The sequence below is a fragment of the Sus scrofa genome, chromosome 1 (assembly GCF_054392235.1).
Source record: "Sus scrofa isolate SSC_HxYL_T2T_F1_AM1 chromosome 1, Sscrofa_HxYL_maternal_Yorkshire_Landrace_v2.0, whole genome shotgun sequence".
NCBI classification, from domain to species: domain Eukaryota; kingdom Metazoa; phylum Chordata; class Mammalia; order Artiodactyla; family Suidae; genus Sus; species Sus scrofa.
Window position 1 is genome coordinate 71,488,136 of NC_139383.1, and position 14,928 is coordinate 71,503,063.

Sequence of the window (14,928 nt, forward strand, 5' to 3'; positions counted from 1 at the left end):
ATACATGGCCCCTTGCAAAACATCCATGCCAAATCATTTTGGACAAGACCAAATACCAAGGGCCTTTTAGCATAAACTAATGTCTTTTGGATATTTTGGACAGGACTAGGTAGGTGGCCCTGCAAATATCAAGGACCTTGGTGTGGACCATATGTCCTGCCAGGCCAGCAAAGTTAAGGAGCCATTCTCAGTGGCGAGGACAGATGTAGAGGGGATTCCACTGCAGGTGTCTGGCTGGTGTAAGCATCTCAAACAAATGCAATTCCCAGCGGGTTGCCCCAGTGGGTTCTGAGCTTAGAGCTCAGAACATACATTGGTACATTAATAACATACATGGTGGTGCAAGTCCCTCAAGGCTGATTTAACTCCTAATTTCCCTGAAGAATGGTTCTACTCTAAAACCACAGAACCTAACCAGTTAAGAGAACACTTCTTGCCACCACTCCCTGGACTCTTGTGGGAGAGAGAGTGGGGGGAGGATTTGGAGGGGGGGAGAATGGAGACTCACAGGAGGAAGGAGCCAAGCAAGAAAATACTACCCCAAAGAGCAGCAGATCCACAGGCCCTTGTAGCATATGCCCTTACATCCAAGGAACCAAACATAACTCATTCATTCCATCCCTCATTCATCCATGCATTCACCAAATGCTTATTTAGGACACCATGATTGATGTAGAAAATATACTTCCTAAAAGTAGGAGTACAAGTTATTATAAATAGGTGCAAAAGCGTGTCAAAGTGCCTAATGTCACCACACACGCCAACTCTCCTCCACACAGTTCCACATTCTGTGTCAGGCTCCGCTTTGTCCAGGTCTTTCTCGGCCCCACCCACACCTGTGCTGCATTCTTGCTCTGCACTCCAGCAGGGCGGGGTCTGTTAGCAATACGATCAATCCGCAAAGGAGTAAGGTTGATGACGGAGGCGTAATGAGTGAAATCTGACTTTTCAAGCACTTGCAATAGAGCAAAGGACAGGAAGCAGAATGGTTTATAAGAAATTATCAAGATCAGCTATTAATCCCTGGCAAGAGTCCGCAGCAGATGCAGGGCCAGGCCGCCCAGAGAGCAGTCAGCCAGAAGGAGGGGCAAGGCCTGGGGTGAGCTCCACATATATACAGGGGCCCCGGGGGGCCAAGGCCAGAGACTCAGCAGACACTTCCAGGGTTCACATCCCTGCTGTGTGGTGTGCCTTTCCTGCACTGCTAAACCTCTCCAGGCCTGTGTCCATATCTTTGGAAAAGAGGCATTCACAGGGCCTGCTTCATGGGGTTGGAGAGAGGACTAAACAAAATAATCATCGCATGTGCTTGGCTGGGTACATAGAAAATGTCACTGTCACTTATTATTTTTTCTATATATATATATCACTTATATGTGGAAGGAATACATAGATATCACTTATATATATATATACACATATTTTATTTCATCTTTATTCATCTGGATAAAAAGCATATGACATTGCTTATATTTAGATAGAATTTTGAGATCAGGATAAAGATACCTGGGAAACTGACTTTGGGCGGCCTTATATGTACATACTTGGGGGCTCTGTGTGTTCCTTCCACTGACAATTTCATAAGCAAAGTCACCATTGTTGAGAGAGAATGTTAATATCATATTTAGCAAGACATGATTTGTTTACATGTTCTTATTTTAATTTAAGAAGTCTCTTGGGAAATACAACATTTATCACTGTTTTCCAGTTAGAGAAACATCATTACATAAATGTTCACATTTTTTTTGTTAACGTTATTGAGGAATAGTTGATGTACAATGTTATATAAATTAAGGTATACAATATTCACAATTTTTAAAGGTTATACTCTATTTTTTTTTCATTTTTTAAAGTTTTATTGAAGTATAGTTGACTTACAATGTCGTGATAATTTCTGCTGTACAACAAAATGATTCAGTTATACATACACAAATCATTCTTTTTCAGATTCTTTTCCCATATAGATTATCACAGAACATTGGGTAGAATTCCTTATGCTACATAGCAGGTCCCTGTTGGCCAGTCATCCCATATACCTCAGTGCGCATATGCCAATCCCAAACCCCCAGTCCATCCCTCCCCTCCCCACCTGTCCCCTTTAGTAACAATAAGTTTGTTTCAAAGTCTGTGAATCTGTTTCTATTCTGCAAATAAGTTTATTTGTATCCTTTATTAGAGTCCACATATAAGCAATATCACATGATGTTTGTCTTCACTGTCTAACTTCACTTGGTATGATAGTTTCTAAATCCACCCATGTTGCTGCAAATGGCATTATTTCATTCTTTTTTAAGGCTGAGTAATATTCCATTGCATATACCTACCACATCCTCTGTCTGTTCCTCTGTTGATGGACGTTTAGGTTGCTTCCAGGTCTTAGCTATCGTAAACAGTGCTGCAATGAGCACTGAGGTGTATGTATCTTTGAATTATGGTTTTCTCTCGATAGATGCCTGGGAGTGGGATTGCTGGATTATATGGCAGGGTTTTTTTTTTTTGTCTTTTTAGGGCTGCACCTGTGGCATATGGAAGTTCCCAGGTTAGGGGTCAAATCTGAGCTACAGCTGCCGGCCTACACCACAGCCACAGCAATGCAGGATCTGAGCCACGTCTGCCACCCACATCACAGCTCACAGCCATGCTGGATCCTTGACCCACTGAGCAAGGCCAGGAATCCAACCCATATCCTCATGGATACTAGTCAGGTTGGTTAACCACTGAGCCATGACAGGAACTCCCTATTTTTTGTTTTTTGAGGAATCTCTATACTGTTTAACAAAGTGTAAAATGTATCAATTTACATTCCCACCAATGGTGTAGGTGTTTCCCTTTTCCCTGCACCCTCTCCAGTATTCATTGTTTGTAGACTTTTTGATGGTGGCCATTCTGGCTGGTGTAAGGTGGTGCCTCATAGTAGTTTTGATTTTCATTTCTCTAATAATTAGTGATGTTGAGCATTTTTTCATGTGTTTTTTTTCTTTCTTTTTTTTTTTTTTGCCATCTGTAGGTCTTCTTTGGAGAATTGTGTGTTTAGATCTTCCGTCCATTTTTTGATGGTTTTTTTTTTTAATTGAGCCACAGGAGATGTTGTATATTTTGGAGATTAATTCCTCGTCAGCCACTTCATTTGCAAATATTTTCTCCCATTCTGTGGGTTGTCTAATTATTTTGTTTATGGTTTCCTTTGCTGTGCAAAAACTTTTAAGTTTAATTAGATCCCATTTGTTTACTTTTTTCATTGTCATTACTCGAAGAAAGTAAAAGATCTGAAAAGATATTGCCACAGCTTTATGTCAGAGAGTGTTCTACCTATATTTTCCTCTAAGAATTTTATAATTTCTGATTTTACATTTAGGTCTTTAATCCATTTTGAGTTTATTTTTGGTATGGTGTTAGAGAAGGTTCTAATATCATTCTTTCACATGGAGCTGCCCAGTTTTCCCATCACTCTTATTGAAGAGACTGTCTTTTCTTCATTGTATATTCTTGCCTCCTTTGTCGTGGATTGTTCACCATAGGTGTGAGGGTTTATTTCTGGGCTTTCTGTCCTGTTCCAATGATCTATATGTCTGTATTTGTGCTGGTACCATACTGTTTTTGATGACTATAGCTTTGTGGTATAGTCTGAAGTCAGGGAGCCTGATTCTTCCAGCTCTGTTTTTCTTTCTCAGTATTGCTTTGGTTGGTTACTTTGGTTGGTTACTAGGTCTTTTGTGTTTCCATATACATTTAAAATTTTTTGATCTAGTTCTGTGAAAAATGCTATTGATAATTTGAAAGGGATTGCATTGACTCTGTAGATTACCTTGGGTAGTATAGCTATTTTGACAATATTGATTCTTCTAATCCAAGATTATTGTATATTGTTCCATCTGTTTGTGTCATCTTCTTTCATCAAAGTCTTAAAAGTTTTTAGAGTACAGGTCTTTTGTCTCTTTAGGTAGGTTTATTCCTAGGCATTTTATTCTTTTTGATGCAATGGTAAATAGGATGGTTTCCTTAATTTCTCTTTCTCATCTTTCATTGTTAGTATGTAGAAATGCAGTCAATTTCTGTGTATCAATTTTGTATCCTGCAACTTTACCAAATTCACTGATGAGCTCTAACAGTTTTCTGGTAGTGTCTTTAGGATTTTCTATGTATAGTATCATGTTATCTGCAAATTGTGATAGTTTACTTCTTCTTTTCCAATTTGGATTCCTTTTATTTCTTTTTCTTTTCTGATTGCCATGGCTAAGACTTCCAAAACATGTTGAATAAAAGTGGTGAGAGTGACTATCCCTGTCTTGTTCCTGATTTTAGAGGACATGCTTTTAGCTTTTTCACTGTTGAGAATGATGTTAACTGAGGGTTTGTCATGTATGGCCTTTATTATGTTGAGGTAGGTTCCATTTATGCCCACTTTCTGGAGGGTTTTTTTTAATCTAAATGGATGTTGGATTTTGTCAAAAAATTTTTTCCTCATCTATTGGGATAGTCATATATTTTTTTAATCCTTCAGTTTGTTAATGTGGTGTATCACACTGATTGATTTATAGATATTGAAAAACTTTGCATCCCTGGGATAAATCCCACTTGATCATGGTGTATGATCCTTTTAATGTATTACTGGATTCAATCTGCTGGTATTTTGTTGAGGATTTTCGCATCTATGTTTATGAATGATGTTAGCTTGCAGTTTTCTTTTTTTGTGGTTTCTTTGACTGGTTTTGGTATCAGGGTGGTAGTGGCTACATAATGAGTTTGCGAGTATTCCTTCCTCTGCAATTTTTTAGAATAGTTTCAGAGGATAAGCATTAATGCTTTTCTAAATGTTTGATAGAATTTACCTGTGAAGCCATCTGGTCCTGGACTTTTGTGTGTTAGAAGTTTTTAAATCACAGTTTCAATTTCAGTACTTGAAGTTCTGTTCATCTTTTCCATTTCTTCCTGGTTCAGTCTTGGAATATTGTACCATTCTGAGAATTTGCCCATTTTTTCTAGGTTGTCCATTTTATTGGCATATGGTTGCTTGCAGTAGTCTCTTATGATCCTTTGCATTTCTGTGATGTCCATTGTAATTTCTCCATTTTCATTTCTAATTTTATTGATTTGAGCCCCTCTCCCTTTTTTTTCTTGATGTGTCTGGCTAAAGGTTTGTCAATTTTGTTGATCTTTTCAAAGAACCAGCTTTTAGTTTCATTGGTCTTTTCTATTACTTTCTTCATTTCTATTTCATTTATTTCTGCTCTGATATTTATGTTTTCTTTCCTTCTGCTAACTTTGGATTTTGTTTCTTCTTATTTCTCTAGTTGCTTTAGATGTAAGGTTTTTCTTGTTTCCTGAGGTAGGCTTGTATTGCTATAAACTTCCCTCTTAGAACTGCTTTGGCTGAATCCCATAGGTTTTGGATTGTTGTGTTTTCATTTTAATTTGTCTCTAGATATTGTTTGATATTCTCTTTGATTTCTTCAGTGATCCATTGGTTATTTAGTAGCATAATGTTTAGTCTCTACATGTTTGTATTTTTTCCAATTTTTTTTCTTATCATTGATTTCTACTGTATTGTTGTAGTCAGAAAAGATGCTTGATATTATTTCAGTTTTCTTAACTCTACTAAGGCTTGATTTGTGGCCCAGAATGTGATCTATCTTGGAAAATGTTTTGTATGCACTTGAGAAGAGTGTGTATTCTGGTGCTTTTCTGGTGCTTTTCTGGTGCTTTTGGATGAGATGTTCTAAAAATATCTATTAAGTCCATCTGGCCTAATGTGTCATTTAAGGCCTGTGTTTCCTTGATCTTCTGTTGGGATGATTTGTCCATTACTGTGAGTGGGGTGTTAAAGTCCCCCACTATTATTGTGTAATTGTCTATTTTTCATTTTATAGTTATCAGCAGTTACCTTATATATTGAGGTGCTCCTATGTTGGATGCATATGTATTTACAATTGTTATATCTTCTTGGATTGATCCTTTTATCATTATGTAATGTCTTTGTCTCTTGTAACCATCTTTAAATTCTATTTTGTCTGGTATAAGTATTGCTACTCCAACTTTCTTTTGATTTCTGTTTGCATGGAACATCTTTTTCCATCCTCATTTTCGGTCTGTATGTGTCTCTAGAACTGAATTGGGTCTCTTATAGACAGTATATATATGGACATTGTTTTTGTTTTTGTATCCATTCAGCCAGTCTATGTCTTTTGGTTGGAGCATTAAGCCCATTAACATTTAAGGCAATTATTGATATGTATGTTCTCTCTCTCTCTCTCTCTCTCTCTCTTTTTTTTTTTTTTTTGCTTTTTAGGGCCATACTTGTGGCACATGGAAATTCCAAGGCTAGGGGTTGAATTGGAGCTACAGCTGCTGGCCTATACCACAGCCACAGCAATGCAGGATCCAAGCCATGTCTGTGACCTACAGTACAGATCGTGGCAACACTGGATCATTAACCCACTGAGCAAGGCCAGGGATCGAACCTGCATCCTCATGGATCCTAGTCGGGTTCGTTAACTGCTGAGCCACGAAGGGAACCCTGATATGTATGTTATTATGGACATTTTGTTAATTGTTTCTGGATTTGGTCTGTTGGTCTTTTTTCTTCCCTTCTTTTATTCTCTTCTCTTGTGGTTTGATGACTTTTAGCGTTGTGTTTGGATTGCTTTTTCTTATTTGTGTGTGAATCTACTATAGATTTTTGGTTTACAGGTACCATGAGGTTTTGATATAGGAGTGTGTATACACACACACACACACACACACACAGGATTGTTTTATGTTGCTTGTCTCTTAACTGCAAATGCATTTCCAGTACCCTGTATTTGTACCCTCCTCTTCTCATGATTGCTGGTTTTAATATCATATTTGTGTCTGGATTATTTTCTATCTTTGCTATATGTTTGCCTTTACTAGCAAATCTTCTAAATTGTAATTTTCTTGTTTCTAGTTGTGGCCTTTTCTTTTCCACCTAGAGCAGTTCCTTCATTATTTGTTATAAAGCTAGTTTGATGGTGCTGAATTCTCTTAGCTTTTGCTTGTCTGTAAAGTTTCTGACGTCTCCTTCAAATGTGAATGAGACCCTTGCTGGTTAGAATATCTCGGTTGTATGCTTTTTCCTTTCATCACTTTAAATATATCATGTCACTCCCTTCTGGCCTGCAGAATTTCTGCTGAAAAATCAGCTGATAACCTTATTGAGGTTCCCTTGTATGGTATTTGTTGCTTTTCCCTAACTGATTTCCATACTTTGTCTTCAATTTTGGTCATTTTGATTAATGTGTGTCTTGGGGTGTTCCTCTTTGGCTTTATTCCATATGGTATTCGTTATGCTTCCTGGATTTGAGTGAATGATTCCTTTCCCATGTTAGGGAAATTTGCAGCTATTATCTCTTCAAATAGTTTCTCTGGCCCTTTTTCTCTCTTCCTCTGGTACCCCTACAATGCGAATGTTAGTGTGCTTAAAGTCCCAGAGTTCTCTTAGACTGTCTTTTCTTTTTATTCTTTTTTCTTTATTCTGTTCCTCGTCAGTGATTTCCATCAGTCTGTTTTCCACCTTGCTTATTTGTTCTTCTGCCTCCTGTATTCTGCTGTTGGTTCCTTCCAGTGAATTTTTCATTTTGATTATTGTGTTGTTCATTTCTGCTTATTTATTCTTTAAATCTTCTATTTCATTTTAAACATTTCCTGTAATTTATTGATCCTGCCTCCAGTTTTTTTCCTCCAAGATCTTGAATCATCTTTACTATCATTATGCTAAAGTCTTATTCATGTAGGTTATTCATCTCCAGATCACTTAGCTATTTTTTTTTTTCTCGTTCTTTCATCTGGTTCATATTTCTCTGCCTTTTCTTTTCTTTTTTTTTTGTCTTTTTGCCTTTTCTAGGGCCGTGCCCACGGCATATGGAGATTCCCAGGCTAGGGGTCTAATTGGAGCTGTAGCCACCGGCCTACATCAGAGCCACAGCAACGTGGGATCTGAGCCGCGCCTGCAACCTACACTACAGCTCACGGCATCGCCGGATCGTCAACCCACTGAGCAAGGCCAGGGATTGAACCCGCAACCTCATGGTTCCTAGTCGGATTCGTTAACCACTGCGCCACGACGGGAACTCCTGCCTTTTCATTTTGTATAGATTTTTGTATGGTCTCTTTTTTGCAGGCTACAGGGTTATAGCCTCACTTGCTTCTTGTGTCTGCTCCCTTGTAGATGAAGTTGACACAGGGGCTTGTGGCAGGCTTCCTGATGGGAGGGACTGGTGCCTGACTGCTGGTAGGTGAAGCTAACTCTTGCCCCTCTGGTGGGTGAGACTTTGTCTCTGGGTGTAATTAGAGGCAGCTGTGTGCCTGGGAAGACTTTAGACAGCCTGTTTGTTGAAGGTATTTACACCTTGTTTGCTGTTTGGCCTGGGGCTTCTCAGGCCTGATGAGAAGGGCCAATTTTTTCCAAATGGCCACCTTCAGGGGAGCTCATGCTGATGATTATTCCCTGGGATATTCCCTCCACCACTAATGTCCTGCCCCCATGGTGAGCCACAGCCAACCCCTGCTTTCCTAGGAGACCCTCAGGTAGGTCTGACGCTGACTCTTATGGAGTCCCTGCTTTGCCCTGGAACCCAGTACACATGAAACTCTATGTGAGCCCTCCAAGAGCGGAGTCTCTGTTTCCCCCAGTCCTATGGTGCTCCTGCCCTCAAGCGCCATTGGCCTTCAATGCCAAATGTTCCAGGACTCCTCTTCCCAATGCCAGACCCCCAGGCTGGGAAACATGATAGGAAGTTCAGAACTCTCACTCCTGTGGGTGAACCTCTGTGAAGCAGTTATTTTCCAGTCTGTGGGTCATCCACCTGGCAGGTATGGGATTGCTTATATTGCAAAAGTGCCCCTCCTACCATCTTGATGTGGCTTTTTCTTTGTCTTTGGGAGTAGGGTATCTTTTTTGGTAGCTTCTGGTCTATTTTGTTGATGGCTGTTCAGCAGTTAGTTGTAATTTTGGTGTTTTCATGAGAAGAGGTGAGCTTGAGTCCTTCTACTCTGCCATCTTGTCTCTCCAATCTGCATTTATTGTTATTATAAAATGTTAGCTGTATTTCTGTGCTATACAATATATCCTTGTAGTTTATCTTATACATAATAGTTTGCACCTCGTAGTCTCCTACCCCTAATTTCCCCCTCCTCCTTTGCCTCTCCTCACTGGTAACCACTAGTTTGTTCTCCACATCTATAAATCTGTTTCTTTTTTTTTATATTACTAGTTGTATTTTTTAGAGTCCAGATATAAGTGATATCATATAGTATCTGTCTTCTTCTATTTCACTTGGCATAACACCTTCCAAATCCATCCATGTTGTTGCAAATTCTTTTCTACGGCTGGGCTTTTTTGGCGTGTGTGGGCGAACAACTAGTTACATATAATAACTGTCACTTATTAATTACCTATGTAGTTATTGACATATATCTGGGGAGATGCCATGACCCACAACCACATCTTCCAACATTAAAAGATCATAATTATGCAGGGCTAGACTTTGGCAGAGCTAATGTGTTTGTTGTACATACACAAAAATTGTTTACTTGCAAACATCTATGGTCAATTAAAATACTGTTTCTAGAGAGACAATTACTGATGTAAAGTCTGTAAAGGCTGTAAAATCAGCCTCTATTAAAACAATCCAAGAAGACAATTCTGCCTCTTAGCACAGCATGGAGAATCTCCCAGGTACATTCTTTGCATCCTTTTTCACAGGGCGACGGCAAACATACCAAACACAACCTCAAATTGGCATATCTGCTCAAATGGAAATGTAGCCTATCTGTGTGACCTTGGGTGGGTTACTTCACTTCTGTGTGCCTTGATTTCTCAGTCTATAAAACAGGAATCATAATAATGCCATCTACTTCATATAGTTATTAAGAGGATTACATGACTAACACTTGTAAAGGTCTTATATCTGTGCCTAGAATGTCATAATCCCGTTGTAAAAAGTCAGTAAAATGAGTTAATTAATATGATCTAGGGAAGGCAATGACCTAAATCATTAGAAAATTTATTAAAATTCATCATCGCTCATAGCAAAGGCAAATAAAGGAAATGGGACTTGTGCTCAAATAGGGATTTGTGGTTTTCAATCTAAACTGTCCTGAGTACAGGAAAAAAAAAACTTTTTTAAGAAAAAAACAATAGCCATAGAGTTCCCTGGTGGCCTAGAAATTAAGGATTCAGTGTTGTTACTTCTATGGCATGGGTTTGACCCCTGGCCTGGAAACTTCCGCATGCTGCAGGCATGGCAAAAAAAAAAAAAATCATAATCATAATAATAGCCATGGCTTCCATCATATTTTGAACCTGAAGTTATGACTGAATCTCATGAAATATTAAATTAGACTGAATATTTGCAATCAGATAAAATGCTCAGAACAAACAAGATGGGATGTCTAAGAGCATTAAGCCAAATCAATAATGTAGAGCATTCGAAAAATAATTGTACAATACACATAAACACAAACATGCCCACGGCATTATGCCTGGAGAAGTGGGGAGAATTAGTCTCTGGTTTTTATGGTCATCTATCAAACCAGGGGTGACACTCTGTAATAACCTGAAGCTGCCATCTGCATCAGGTCAAATGCTATCTGACTCTCTTGACTGCCTTTTTTCCACTGAGAGGGTAAGAAAAAAGGACCCAATACAGCTGGAAATGACCTAGAGAAACTTTCTAAGAACATTCAACTTCTCTGCAAAAGAATTTATTCAGTTCTCATTCTATTTGCCTGGGAAAGGAAGGGCTGTAGAGCTTATGATAGAACCTTAAGACAGAAAAGCAAGAGCCATCCTCAGTCCTAGGGTGACCCCTGGGGTCTCCAAATTGGGCCTCTTTCTCTTCTGGTTCAAGCTCTGGCAAACTCACTGCTCCCCAAATCCAGCCCATCCTCTTCCTCTTCTCCTCTTGCTCTTCCCTTCCCCTAGAATGGTTTCTCCACTCTCATCTCTGCCCATAAAATTCCTACCCACTCCTCAAGGTGGGTTTCAAGGCCCTCCTTCACTGCTGGTCTTCCCTAGTTCCTTCTGTGGGGAGACACCATCTTCCTCTGCATGTGTGCATCCCTTACGTGCGGTGGTCACAAGGACTTGCATCTCCTTTACTGGAAAACAAGCATCTCGAGGGCTGTCATCCCATCCTCTCTGAAGCAGCCTACACATAGCCAGGTCCTTGACAATTACTTAGTACATGAGAAAAATCGCACCTCTAGAACTCAACACGGGGCCTTCTGAAAGCTGATCCTGAGGAACGTGGGAAGATCACATGAACATACCCTTGATCTCAAAAGGGTCAGGCCCCACCCTACCAGTGAGGCACCAGCAGCATCCCTCACATGTAGTGGGGCTCTGGTCACACCTCACTATGAAAAGTGACTGTTATCACTCTATTCTGTACCATGTCCCCTGAAGGAAACCACTTTCATAGCGTTGATGACTTGAAAGTACTTACAGCCCAGGCTCCTGGAAGGGGATCTAGGCTTCTCTGTGTGAAAAGAACATCAGCGCACATGTTCAGCCTTGCATGGCCATGGAGTACCAAGCCCTGAAGTCAGCGCCAGCGAGGTTTGTCACTACTGTCGCCAGCTACAAAGTTTTCATCCAATCAGCCCAAAGAAGTCCCAAATGACTACAAGGTGCTGGAGGCTGGGTTAAAGGTTGGGGAAATCAAAATGAGCCAAGCATAGTCTCTGCCTCTAGCTGGTTTTATTTCTCGGGAACTGCACTGTACTTTCAGGAGCAATCTATCCTCATTACATCCATATCATTATTTCTACTTTCCACTCAGAGGCTGAAACAAAGACAGCCTGGATGCCTGTGAAAGAAACAGAGCAAGGGAGACGCAGTGGGCAAATACCTTTCCCACCAGGGAGGGAATCACTCAGAAACGGATTTGGCCCTAAATAAACCAGGGTGCCCTAATGGCCATGCAAGGCTGAACATGTGTGCTGATGTTCTTTTCACACAGAGAAGCCTAGATCCCCTTCCAGGAGCCATGGCTGCATCACAGCCCATGAGCCCCCTGCATCCCAGTTCCCAGCATGATGCTGTGGCTCTTTTGCTATCAGGCCAGATGCACCAGAAGATGACAGGAATATCATTGGACTTGTAGATGCCAGCGTCAGCGGGCTGCCTGATCCCTCAATAGGAGTCAGAGGCACAGAGAGAACCCACTCTGTATCAACCTCAGATAGCCTGGGCTGTTCTACCACTAAGGGCCAAGTGTGATGTTCACTTGGCCCTACCTGGGAATTGGCCTCAGTCATGGCCAGGAGAAAGGTGGGCTTCCCAGGGAAGGGGTTCACTGGCTTTGAACCCAGGACTCTCCACTCTCCCCAGAGACTTGCTAGTTCACTGAAAAGTCTCAGAGCTGATCACTATGCTGCTACAAATCATTTCTTTGTCCACTAATAAATCCAAATCCAACTTGGAGTATGAACAAAAAGAAAGAATACTCTGCTTCAATGGGACTGTCTTACATTTCACAAGTTGAATGTTAATAAATTCTTTCTACAAGGTGGTCTCATTTGTCATTAATCTCATGAGCTGATGCATCATCAGAAGTTCTCCTAGAAGGCCTATTACCTTCCCTAAGTGTGAGAGCAAGAGGAGAGAACAGAGGAAGAAACTGAGCTTCTCTTTGGCTAAGTGTTTATTAATGTTTCTTTTGCCCCTCAAGGATGCTACTATGAGGTTTATGGCTTCTGTATAATGCTTTACTTTTCATTTATTCCAAATTCTAGAGGAGCAAATAATTCCATATCCATAAAATTTCCAGAAATTGGATTTTTATCCTTCTATTAAAATCACGTTTACAAGTGGGAGACAGAAGTGGTTAACTATATTTTTGTATTTATTATAATCAAAAAGGGATAATTAACATTATTTTTGGCTATTACCTACCTCTCAATTGGCTCTGGATGCTAATTAACACAGTTTATTCTAAAAGTATGTAAAACAAAGGCCTTGGACTGAACTTTAATCCAGACTTATCAGGTGTGAAGTTGGCTTGTTTGTGTATTTGTTTGTTTTTTGCTTTTTTAGGGCCACACCCGTGGCATATGGAAGTTCCCAGGCTAGGGGTCAGAACTACAGCTGCTGGCCTACGCCACAGCCACTGCAACGCAGGATCTAAGCTGCATAGACATCAAGGGCTGGAGAAGGCACAGGCAGCAGAGAGGCATTTACTCTGAGCTGTGCACCAAATTCAGCATGTTCAGGTGGGAAAGAGAATGGGAGCACCAGGCAGCAATCCTGAGGGTCAAAGAGAAGAAAACCTCAAAAACACAGGCTCTGAGCAAAGGTTGAAGAGAGACTTCAATGTAAGATGCCTGAACTAAGCAGTGGACACCTCCACTCCTGCCAGACCACAGAGGGGTGACAATGCCAGGGACACCCAGAGGGGAATTTGGATCTGGGAAGCAAAGTCTCTCCTCAGTAGACCTATTCACATAGTGGTTCCTGGTGGAGCCTAGTTGAGAAGAAAAGGAGCTGGTGATCGAGACCCACTCTGCATCTCGAAGGGTCACTGCCTACAGGGGCAAACCAACCATGGGCCTCCACAGGCTCAGGCTTTTCCTGTCTTCTAAGTTCTGAAGTCAGAGAACCATAGGAAGCCCTTTTATGCACAGACCAAGGAGATCCTACACAGCAACCAGTTCCAACTCTGCTATCCAAGTGGTAAAGAATTGGGTGAGAAAAATTCCCTTTGACAGAACTCTGTCCTTATTGAGCTTATTTCTATTTCCATGTGCTTCTGGTTACATGAGGGCCTGAGGGTCTCTCTTCCCAGGAAAAAATAAACAAACATATTTGTTGTTCTTAAATCCAGAGTGAAGATCACACCTGTTCCCGAGAATGAAGACCCGACCTCAAGTTTGATCCTCAAGTAAGAACAGGACTGTGATACGAAGATTGTCAAGTGGCTTATCTCTCTGCTTCAGAAATACAGTTTTTAACAAGGAGTGACACTTTTGTGAAGTAAGCAATATAATGCTGTAAGGTTTTTCCCCCCTTTTCCTCTGTTAACTTTGATGACATTTTCATTCCTTTCAAAGTGTTCTTATATTTATTATGTTGAACCATCTGGCCAACTGCCTTAGCAAGTAAATTAAAAATAAGGATTTGGAATTTTAATTAGATGATACATTTTTTTTTTGATGAATGGGGATGGGGAAGCATTTAATGGTTTCTTTACTAGAAAGGATTATCATCCCCTTTCCTGCCTTTGCCTATTTATATTGTGACTTTTTTAAATTAAAAAAAAAGTTTTTTTTTTAATTGAGGTTATAAGCTTTTTTTTTTTTTTTTTAAATTGGAGAAACTGACTTTGGATGGGAGCTTTCTGGACAATAATGCTGAAGGGTGGGTATGGCCTTTGTGTCTAATTTCCCATAGAGGGACTCAGCACCAGCACTGAGGGATGCAAATAAAGAATACAAGTTATGGCAAATGGGGAGGATGAGGAGGTTAGTGGATCCCATGAGGAGGTTTGCAGATCAGTTCCTGACTGCTCAGATAGTCAGGGCCCTGGGCTGCAAGGACGAGTGGGAATTCTGTAGCCCCTTCCTGCCCCAAAGAGAAAGGTTTAGGGCTGCAGAGATGGTGGGTAAGTTCAGGGGAACAGGGGAGGTGGTTTCAGGAGGCAGCTGTGCAACAGACCCAGAGAATCGCTGGGCCAGGGTGACACGGGAGCATGGGAAGCTCTGTGTGGAAGGCCTGAGAAAAAGGGGACATGGAGTTAAGGGCCTGAGAGAGTGGGGATGTATGACAAAAAAGGCAGGGATGAGGGAAAAGAAAGGCAACTAGTGATGCCAATAAAACAAGAAGAGAATGGAAAGGCATGGCTCAAAGAGGCAACAGCCACTCAGACGTTAAGAAGAAATGAAATGATTCGCCTGAAAAAATGAGCAGCT

General features: G+C 40.6%; 1 protein-coding gene across 2 annotated transcripts in view; it reads right to left on the minus strand.

Annotated features, from left to right (window-relative positions):
- Positions 1-14,928, minus strand: part of BVES (blood vessel epicardial substance) — a 46,068-nt gene that overhangs the window by 4,174 nt on the left and 26,966 nt on the right.